Source organism: Lolium rigidum, chromosome 3 (genome assembly GCF_022539505.1).
Source record: "Lolium rigidum isolate FL_2022 chromosome 3, APGP_CSIRO_Lrig_0.1, whole genome shotgun sequence".
Classification (NCBI taxonomy): domain Eukaryota; kingdom Viridiplantae; phylum Streptophyta; class Magnoliopsida; order Poales; family Poaceae; genus Lolium; species Lolium rigidum.
This window is the reverse complement of record NC_061510.1, coordinates 335,146,944-335,157,096: the sequence shown is the minus strand read 5'-3', so window position 1 is coordinate 335,157,096 and position 10,153 is coordinate 335,146,944.

Sequence of the window (10,153 nt, the reverse complement as noted above, 5' to 3'; positions counted from 1 at the left end):
CGCCTCCGGAGTGATGAGTGAGTAGTTCACCCCTGGACTATGGGTCCATAGCAGTAGCTAGATGGTCGACTTCTCCTTATGTGCTTCATTGTTGGATCTTGTGAGCTGCCTAACATGATCAAGATCATCTATCTGTAATACTATATGTTGTGTTTGTCGGGATCCGATGGATAGAGAATACTATGTTATGTTAATTATCAATCTATTACCTATGTGTTGTTTATGATCTTGCATGCTCTCCGTTATTAGTAGAGGCTCGGCCAAGTTTTTGCTCTTAACTCCAAGAGGGAGTATTTATGCTCGATAGTGGGTTCATGCCTCCATTAAATCTTGGACGAGTGACGAAAGTTCTAAGGTTGTGGATGTCGTTGTTACCACTAGGGATAAAACATTGATGCTATGTCTAAGGATGTAGTTATTGATTACATTACGCACCATACTTAATGCAATTGTCTCGTTGTTTTGCAACTTAATACCGGAAGGGGTTCGGATGATAACTCGAAGGTGGAGTTTTTAGGCATAGATGCATGTCTGGATAGCGGTCTATGTACTTTGTCGTAATGCCCAATTAAATCTCACTATATTTATCATATCATGTATGTGCATTGTTATGCCCTCTCTATTTGTCAATTGCCCGACTGTAATTTGTTCACCCAACATGCTTTTATCTTATGGGAGAGACACCTCTAGTGAACTGTGGACCCTGGTCCTATTCTTTACATCGCATACAATCTACTGCAATTGTTCTTTACTGTTTTCTGCAAACAATCATCTTCCACACAATACGGTTAATCCTTTGTTACAGCAAGCCGGTGAGATTGACAACCTCACTGTTTCGTTGGGGCAAAGTACTTTGGTTGTGTTGTGCAGGTTCCACGTTGGCGCCGGAATCCCCGGTGTTGCGCCGCATTACATTCCGCCACCATCAACCTTCAACGTGCTTCTTGGCTCCTCCTGGTTCGATAAACCTTGGTTTCTTTCTGAGGGAAAACTTGCTACTGTCTGCATCACACCTTCCTCTTGGGGTTCCCAACGGACGTGTGTCAACTGCACGCATCAACGCTCAGTCTTGGTTCCGAAGGCAAGAATTCAGGTCCTAGTATCAGCGAGAACGAGTCAAATCACCACATCCCCATGTGGCGGCCCATCCAAGCCTTTAGCATGTTTATTAACATCATCACTGATCTTACCACGTCATCCTGTCAAACTAGGTTCATTCGGAGCTCTGATTCATCAACCGGATGGATCAAACTTCAACAACTAAGTATGGCTAAGCATATCATATATAAGGCTCTGGCGATGCGATCAAGCTCAACCTAGTTTTCCTAGGAGCAGTGGATCAGGAACTTTAGGCTACAAGGATAGATTATGCACACATAGGATAGCTACAACTGCCAATAAAACATATTTGAAGCGGATGCAATATGTAAGAACCAGAAGAAAAGCATTTCGAAACCATTTATGAACCAGGTTAGGGCTTGCCTTGTCCCTCGTTGTTCGGGTACTGCTCTTCGGTGGCGTTGATCTCAGGTTTGCGTTCTGTCCCTATTGAGAAGAACCAAATACCGGAAAGGAAGAGCACAATCAAGACAAGGTACAATGCAATGCACAAATGATATTATGACATGCCATATTAATTGGGTCAAACATGTATGAAACATGGATAAACAACTAGGAAATGTTTTTCTGATCATTTTGATATATAATTTTATATTTTTCTGAATTAAAATGAATTAGTTATGAATTTCCCAATTTTAATTCATTTTTAAATCAATTTCTGAAAATTATCTAACAAACTGGACCCACATGTCATGATTTTATTCTTTTCTAAACATTTATGAAATTATTAAAATTCTGACAAGGGGACCCACATGTCATATTATTTTCTATTTAAAGAATTACAGAAAAGATTTACCGAAAAAATACAGAAAAATGGAAAAGACATTTATGGCGTCATGCTGACGTCAGCATGGCCATGAGCTCTCTACGGAGCTCGGCCGGGTTGCAATCGGCCGATTGAGAGGGCAGCTAGGGCGCGCGCGAGGGGCAAACAGCGCGGGGCGACGCGGGAGACTGAATGGTGGTGGCGCCGCCCTCGATTGGTCGCTGGAGCGTCGCCTCCGGCGAGGTGCGGCGACGGCCGGGGCAGGTGCCACGGTGCGGCGGCGTTAGAGAGGGTTAGGGGGTGAGGCGAGGATACCAGGGGAAGGAGGAGCTCACCACGAGCGTGATGGCGTCGATGGCGACGGCCGGGGACGCTCGCCGGCGCCGGAATCGAGCGGGGCAGGGCAACTCCTACATGTAAGAAACATTACCACGCTTGGCAAGGACGCGGAAAGGACCAACATCGCAAGGTGCTAGCACTACAAGAAAATAGACATGTAAAGACGCTAAATTTGAAGCCTAGAGACATGCTATTTCATCTCTAGAGGGTTGTAGAGCCGCTTCTATAAAGCGTCCTACAAATGTCTCCTTATGCACCGTCTCAAATAATAGAAAGACGTTTGTCAAGCGTCTCATAGTAGTATAGGGACGTTATATAGAGACTTCCAAAAGCGTGTCTACCCACGTAAAGACGTTTTAGTTGACACATATTTGTAAAGTCTCTACTGATATAGATACGTCATGTTTGTGCGAAAATAATTTTAGATATGTTTTTTTGTGTTTAATATACGTACATTACATTTGTGTGTACATGAGGTCATACGAATACTTGTGCAAGTAATGTACATCCATCATACAAACATTACAATATATAGTATTCTCTGACAGTATATACATATACGGCCATATTCCATGGACAATTCATTTTTATTCAAAAAATATATATACAAGTACATGATGTTTCGCACCAGTTAAAAAAGAAGGGCGTACAAATTTTTGGATCGTGAAGATACAAATCAGATGCAGGGCTGATTAAAAAACTATGTGCCTTCTCGGTTTACATGAGTCAAACTAACTGGGGAACTCCATCATCGTAGGTAGCCATTCTCCGAGGCAGTCCCGGTCATTATGCGCAGGGGATCTAGTTCAATGCCTCCAACATACTTCACACTAGCCACGCCCTGTATGATGCACTTTGAAAACCTTTTCCACCTTTTCCCCATGCCTATGGCAAATGGAACTCGCAAACTAATTGACTCATGGATAAGCTAGGTAAGTTCGGGCCAAGGGGTTCCCATGGGCCCTGTGTGGCTGTACGCTCAGTCTTGGTTCCGAAGGCAAGAATTCAGGTCCTAGTATCAGCGAGAACGAGTCAAATCACCACATCCCCATGTGGCGGCCCATCCAAGCCTTTAGCATGTTGATTAACATCATCACTGATCTTACCACGTCATCCTGTCAAACTAGGTTCATTCGGAACTCTGATTCATCAACCGGATGGATCAAATTTCAACAACTAAGTATGGCTAAGCATATCATATATAAGGCTCTGGCGATGCGATCAAGCTCAACCTAGTTTTGCGAGGAGCAGTGGATCAGGAACTTTAGGCTACAAGGATAGATTATGCACACATAGGATAGCTACAACTGCCGATAAAACATATTTGAAACGGATGCAATGTGTAAGAACCAGAAGAAAAGCATTTCGAAACCATTTATGAACCAGGTTAGGGCTTGCCTTGTCCCTCGTTGTTCGGGTACTGCTCTTCGGTGGCGTTGATCTCAGGTTTGCGTTCTGTCCCTATTGAGAAGAACCAAATACCGGAAAGGAAGAGCACAATCAAGACAAGGTACAATGCAATGCACAAATGATATGATGACATGCCATATTAATTGGTTCAAACATGTATGAAACATGGATAAACAACTAGGAAATGTTTTTCTGATCATTTTGATATATAATTTTATATTTTTCTGAATTAAAATGAATTAGTTATGAATTTCCCAATTTTAATTCATTTTTAAATCAATTTCTGAAAATTATTGGAAAATAATAAAAATTTGACAAACTGGACCCACATGTCATAATTTTATTCTTTTCTAAACATTTATGAAATTATTAAAATTCTGACAAGGGGACCCACATGTCATATTATTTTCTATTTAAAGAATTACAGAAAAGATTTACCGAAAAAATACAGAAAAATGGAAAAGACATTTATGGCGTCATGCTGACGTCAGCATGGCCATGAGCTCTCTACGGAGCTCGGCCGGGTTGCAATCGGCCGATTGAGAGGGCGGCTAGGGCGCGCGCGAGGGGCAAACGGCGCGAGGCGACGCGGGAGACTGAATGGTGGTGGCGCCGCCCTCGATTGGTCGCTGGAGCGTCGCCTCCGGTGAGGTGCGGCGACGGCCGGGGCAGGTGCCACGGTGCGGCGGCGTTAGAGAGGGTTAGGGGGTGAGGCGAGGATACCAGGGGAAGGAGGAGCTCACCACGAGCGTGATGGCGTCGATGGCGACGGCCGGGGACGCTCGCCGGCGCCGGAATCGAGTGGGCAGGACCGGCGTCTGTGAGCTAGGGTTAGCTATGGGAGGGCACGAGAGAGTGTGGGGATAGGGGAGAGTGGGGGCTAGGGTTCGGCGGTGGCCGGCGGAGCTCTTATAGCCACCGGGGGGCAGCAGAGCTCATCTTGGTTGGCCAGACCATCGGGGAAGACGCCGTTTTTGCGGAAAAAAACCCATGCGGGGTGTTGGGCTGCGGTGGCTTCGGCTGCTGGGCCACTTGGGCCGTGTTTGGGCTGCGGCCAGTGAGGGAAAAGAGAGAGAAGGGGGTAGGATGAGCCCAGGGAGAGAAGAGAGGAGGGTTTCTCCCCTATTTTTCTGATTTTTGTTTCTCTTTTCAAAATCTAATTTCAAATCTGTTTTGAATTTTGTTTGAACTCAAATTTTGCAGAGAAGATATTAATTCACATGGCCTTATTGAATGACAACAAAACCATGTGGCATAATATTAAAAACTTGAGAGAATTTGAGTGAGAAAGAAATAGAGAAGGGTTTGCATAATTGAAATCAAATCAACTTTGATGCCAATTTTACTCAAATTCAAACTATATGCATGCAATGCTCATGAACACTCATTTATTTAGATAAACAAGGTTGGGATATGATATGTCTCAAACGTATCTATAATTTCTTATGTTCCATGCTACTTTTATGACAATACTCACATGTTTTATACACACTTTACATCATTTATATGCATTTTCCGGCACTAACCTATTGACGAGATGCCGAAGAGCCAGTTGCTGTTTTCTGCTGTTTTTGGTTTCAGAAATCCTACAAAGGAAATATTCTCGGAATTGGACGAAATCAACGCCCAGGGTGTTATTTTTCCATGGAGCTTCCAGAAGACCAAAGAGCATACGAGGTGGGGCGACGAGGCGCCCAAACCACAGGGCCGCGCGCCTGGGTGGGGCCCGTGCCGCCCTATGGTGTGGGGCCCTCGTGCCTCCACCGACGCTGCCCTTTGATACGTCTCCGACGTATCGATAATTTCTTATGTTCTATGCCATATTATTGATGATACCTACATGTTTTATGCACACTTTATGTCATATTCGTGAATTTTCTGGAACTAACCTATTAACAAGATGCCGAAGTGCCAGTTGCTGTTTTCTGCTGTTTTTGGTTTCAGAAATCCTAGTAACGAAATATTCTCGGAATTGGACGAAATCAAGTCCCAGGGGCCTATTTTTCCCGGAGCCTTCCAGAACACTCGAGAGCCGCCAGAGGGAAGCCCTGGGGGCCCCACACCACACCCTGGCGCGGCCAGAGGGGGGGCTGCGCCGCCCTATGGTGTGGGCCCCCCAGGCCCCCTCCGAGGCTGCCCTTCCGCCTATTTAAAGCCTCCATCGCGAAAACCCTGATGCGAAGAACCACGATACGGAAAATGTAACACCCCAACTTTTTCAACCTTGATTAGTTGTCCTTATTTCAAAAATCAGGGGGAACAAAAACTTTTTCCATAGACTAATTAAGGTGAATTGCCTTGATCTGTTTGCTATGATGAATTGCCTTGACCTGTTGGTAGATGAATTGTCTTGATTGTGCTTGTTGCAATTGTCTTGAGTGACCTCATAGAATAATACCTCTAGTGTTAAAACAACTTATCAACTCACTAAATAAAACACATGTGTGACCCTGGAACATTCTTTTCCTCTCTTTACCAATGCATAAACCCTACGCTTGGTGTTTTCCCATAAAGTACCTCAACACACAATCCCTAGTCTCTAGAAAAATAGTGAAGCTATGGTCACACTTGTATTACCATAACCTCCTCTCTTTAAAAATAATTGAACCTTTTGACCTAAACCGCAAAACCACTTTTTGTTTTATGACTCAAAATCTTAATTCAAAGGATTTTGTCAAAACCCCTTCTTTAAAATTGACTATGATCACCTTTGATCATGGTATCACAAAAGAGTTTCTAAAAAGACATATTTTTTTATTTTGGAAAAAGGTATTTACCTAATGGCTTACACTTCTACGGGTAACTTTTAAAATAATATAAATGTTGTATTGGTTTCCTAAAATAAAATAGAATGACCCATATTTTATCCTTTTTCAACTATGGATCATTCTGGTCTTCTAAAAACCCTCTACCATTTCAAAAGTTCCCAAGTAAGCCCATCAAACCAAGGCCATAGCCACCAAAATAAAGTAAGGACTATTTGATCTGTGATCAAATATCCATGGCATTGTCTTTGCCACTAACACATCTCAATGATCCACCCCTTAACCTCACCACTCCATCTATGCTTGATCTAAGTAATTGATCATAGGTCCAATTTTTCCGAATTCAGTTCTAGGAGATCTCTTTGTTTCACATTTACCCAAAATTCTTGCAACATCACACATGCCATCTCTTGCACTTCTCTTTACCAAATAACTATGGGGCATTGTTATGCAAGTACCCTCATGTTAGCTTAATATCATCACAAGCCCTATTATCAGTTCTTGAGAATGGGATCTATGTCCTTTTTCTTTTCTTTTCTCATCTCTCACCATTTATCACTCCCATTTGAGAAAATTATTATTTTTCTTTCCTCTACTTGGGAGATGGTGAATATACCATTCCATGCTTCTATCGTAAATCTCCATGGGATGATCCAAAACCCTAGTTAGCCATGAGTATCAAAATCAACAATCCCCCTAGGTATCACCACTACTACTTCTCATCAAAAATTAAGCAACTTGAAGGCAATCATCTTCATTCGGCTCATGCCTTTGAAAATCCTTGCTCCACTCCACACCACCACCTTGCACCATCTAACAACCACCTCTCTGATCTCTCTACTCAACCCCGTCTTCCCTCCACCTTTCTTCTCCCTCATCACATGGTGACATTGTCACCACCACTTTATTTCCCTCCTAATCCCTTTTATTTTCCTTCTTTAACCTCTTTGTCGACTTAGCATATGACAACCATACCATTACATGCCACTCTCCCCCTCAACTCAACATGCATGCACCCTCTCTTTTTCTTCTCCTCTCTCTCTTACAAGACCCTAGAGGGCACCACCCCTCCCTTTGATTATCCCACATGGCCGGGCCATGGTGCACCAGCACCACCCGCCCCTGTTACCCCTCCCTGACCTCAGGCCCAGCCCAGGGACCCACCTGGACTCTCCTCTCCCTCCAACGAGCCCAGCACCAACAGCCCACCTCCTCTCTGCCAAGAAAACCTATCGATGCCGAAGGACGAAAACTCACGCGCGCAGGACCGTCCCGCTCGATCCCTCCCCTCTTCCCGCGCGTGCACCACCCCTGCTGACGTCCTCCACCCCACGTCACGCTCCAGCCCCACCCCTACGTCAGCCCTCGCCTCTCCATTGGTCGCTGCCACCGCGCGCACCCCCTCCCGACTGGCCACGGTCACCGCCCGCCCCGGCCTGCTGCCTCTCCCTCGCCTATAAAAGGCGCCCCCAGCTCGCTCTCCCTCACTCCACACCACCCTCCACCACTCCCCAGCCCTCTCCACCTCGCCACAACCCGCCACGGAGCCTCCCAGGCCGCTGCTCGACGGAGAAGAACACCACCTGCCCGTGGTCACCATCGGGTGGCGAGGATGGTTGCGCCGGCAGCGAAGCTCCCTACGCCTCTCTTCCCCCTCCACTGCACACCCAGGTTCCTCCCGCATCTAACGAAACCTTTTTCTCCGCCCAGAACCTCCGGTAGCCGTCGCCATCATCGCCTCCGGGAGCACCTGCGGAGGAGACGCCGCAGGGAGGAGCTGCGGGAGGAGAGGGAGTCGCCGACGAGCCCTCCCCTGGACCTCCCCGAGTCGCCGCCGCCCCGCCCAGAGTCCAGCCGTCGACCTCCGTCGCCGCCAGGTAAACGTCCGCCGCCCGCGTCCCTGCCTCGCGTCGTGGAGACGATGGCCTCGTGCCGATCGGTCCCGTGCGTGCGCTGCATGGCCTCTGGCCACGACAGCCCATGCACTGGGCCCCGCCTGGGCCCTCCTCTCCCTTTCTTTTTTTTTATTTTTTTTCTCCCTGCCACCTGGAAACCCCTCCTGGCCCGGCCCACTTCTCAAATCCGCACAGCCCAGGATTTTTCCCGCCCACTTTAAAAAAATTCGAATTGCTGTAACATTTTGTTAAAACCAGAGGCAATCAAATGTGAATAACTCGAGATCTACAGACCCAAATCAAATGAAACCAATTGCATTAGCTCACAAATTCAAATATCTTTCCAATGCCACTGGCCCCATATTTTTAGGATTTTTGTACAATTTTTAGTGCATAAAACATGATCACTGCATTCTGTTTAGTGTTTGTAATTTTAAAAATTGTAGGATTAATATTTTCGAGTGAATCCAATTGGGTTAGTCTTGTATTAGTACTGGCCATCTAGGAAAAATAGTGTTAGTCTCTGTTCATGCATATTTGTTACTGTTAGTAATGTGTATGTGTGTCACATGCAATGTTAGAGGTAAAATCCATTTGTTTTATCCAAAACCTTGCCACCCATTTTTGTTTTAAAAGTAGCCCGACCATGATTTGTTACTGTTACACAACTCCCCTGCGTATTTATTTTACATTTCAAAACTTGGATCTTGAGTTTGGTATTGATTGTATGTTTGCTTGTTCGTTTATTTTGCGACGCTAGATTCGAACGCTATTGGAGTTGAAGGAGAAGAGGATTTTGGAGAAGGATTTGAAGAGGACCAGGGACAAGCCAACCAAGGCAAGCCATCTTTTGATCTCTGATATGATGTCTCTTTGGATGTCATCTTGAGCTATCAATAGCATCATGGTTCTATGTGTAATGATCTCCATGTTGTTGTCATCTATGCTTGGATGCAAGCATGGTACCTCTAGTAGTTTTATCTTGTCAAGGTCTTGGTAATTGGTTGAGTGTATGGTGTCATGGCCATTGCTACCCAACTTGTTTTCTATATTTTAGCTTGATCATGTTCCACCTCGGGACAAGATTCATGCTACACCACCTTCTAGTGTAGAAGTATCAATACCATGATCTTGGTGTATTCTCAAATTGTGATGAGTATGCCTAATTCCCTAAATGGTGTTGGTGTTGGTCAATTCTCATCCCTATCTATTGATTGGGTTAGCACCACAAAATCTGAAAATATTTCCCTCTTTTGTTGTCAACATACATGCTTACCTTAAGCAAGTATGATTATTTTGATTCCACCATATCCACTACTCATTGGCATGATGACTACATCACGGCCATATGGTGTCTTAGTTCCATCATGAAACTTTAGGTTGGGAACCCCTCAAGGTTTACCTTGTTGTAAAAGTTTTGAGAAAACCTTGGGTAAGCCGACCTTACCCGAGTGTATGGTTTATGAAAGAAAGGATCTTGGAAAAGATGGTTGGAAAGAGGAATGTGTGTGACTTGGGTTTTTGAGAAAAACGACACATGGTTCTTTGTATTCGCCCGGAACAATTACACAGCGCAACCACATTATCCAAAGTGGGTACGGGCTTAGTCTGACGTCTGTTGAAATTGGCATGAGCCACCTTCACAACTCTCTAGGAGGGTCGCGATGACCTCTGACACCGGGTTGCGCTCTGAAGGAGGCAACTGCATTAACTTGCAGCCGGACGATTACTGAGGGTCTTCGTCGCATGGCGCCGGAGATACGCTCAAAAGGAGGTATGCTCGCCGGGGTGCCGGGAAGGGGTAAGCCCGCAGGGAAGGACTCTTGTCAAGGGAGACAAGCGAAGGACTATGACTCGAT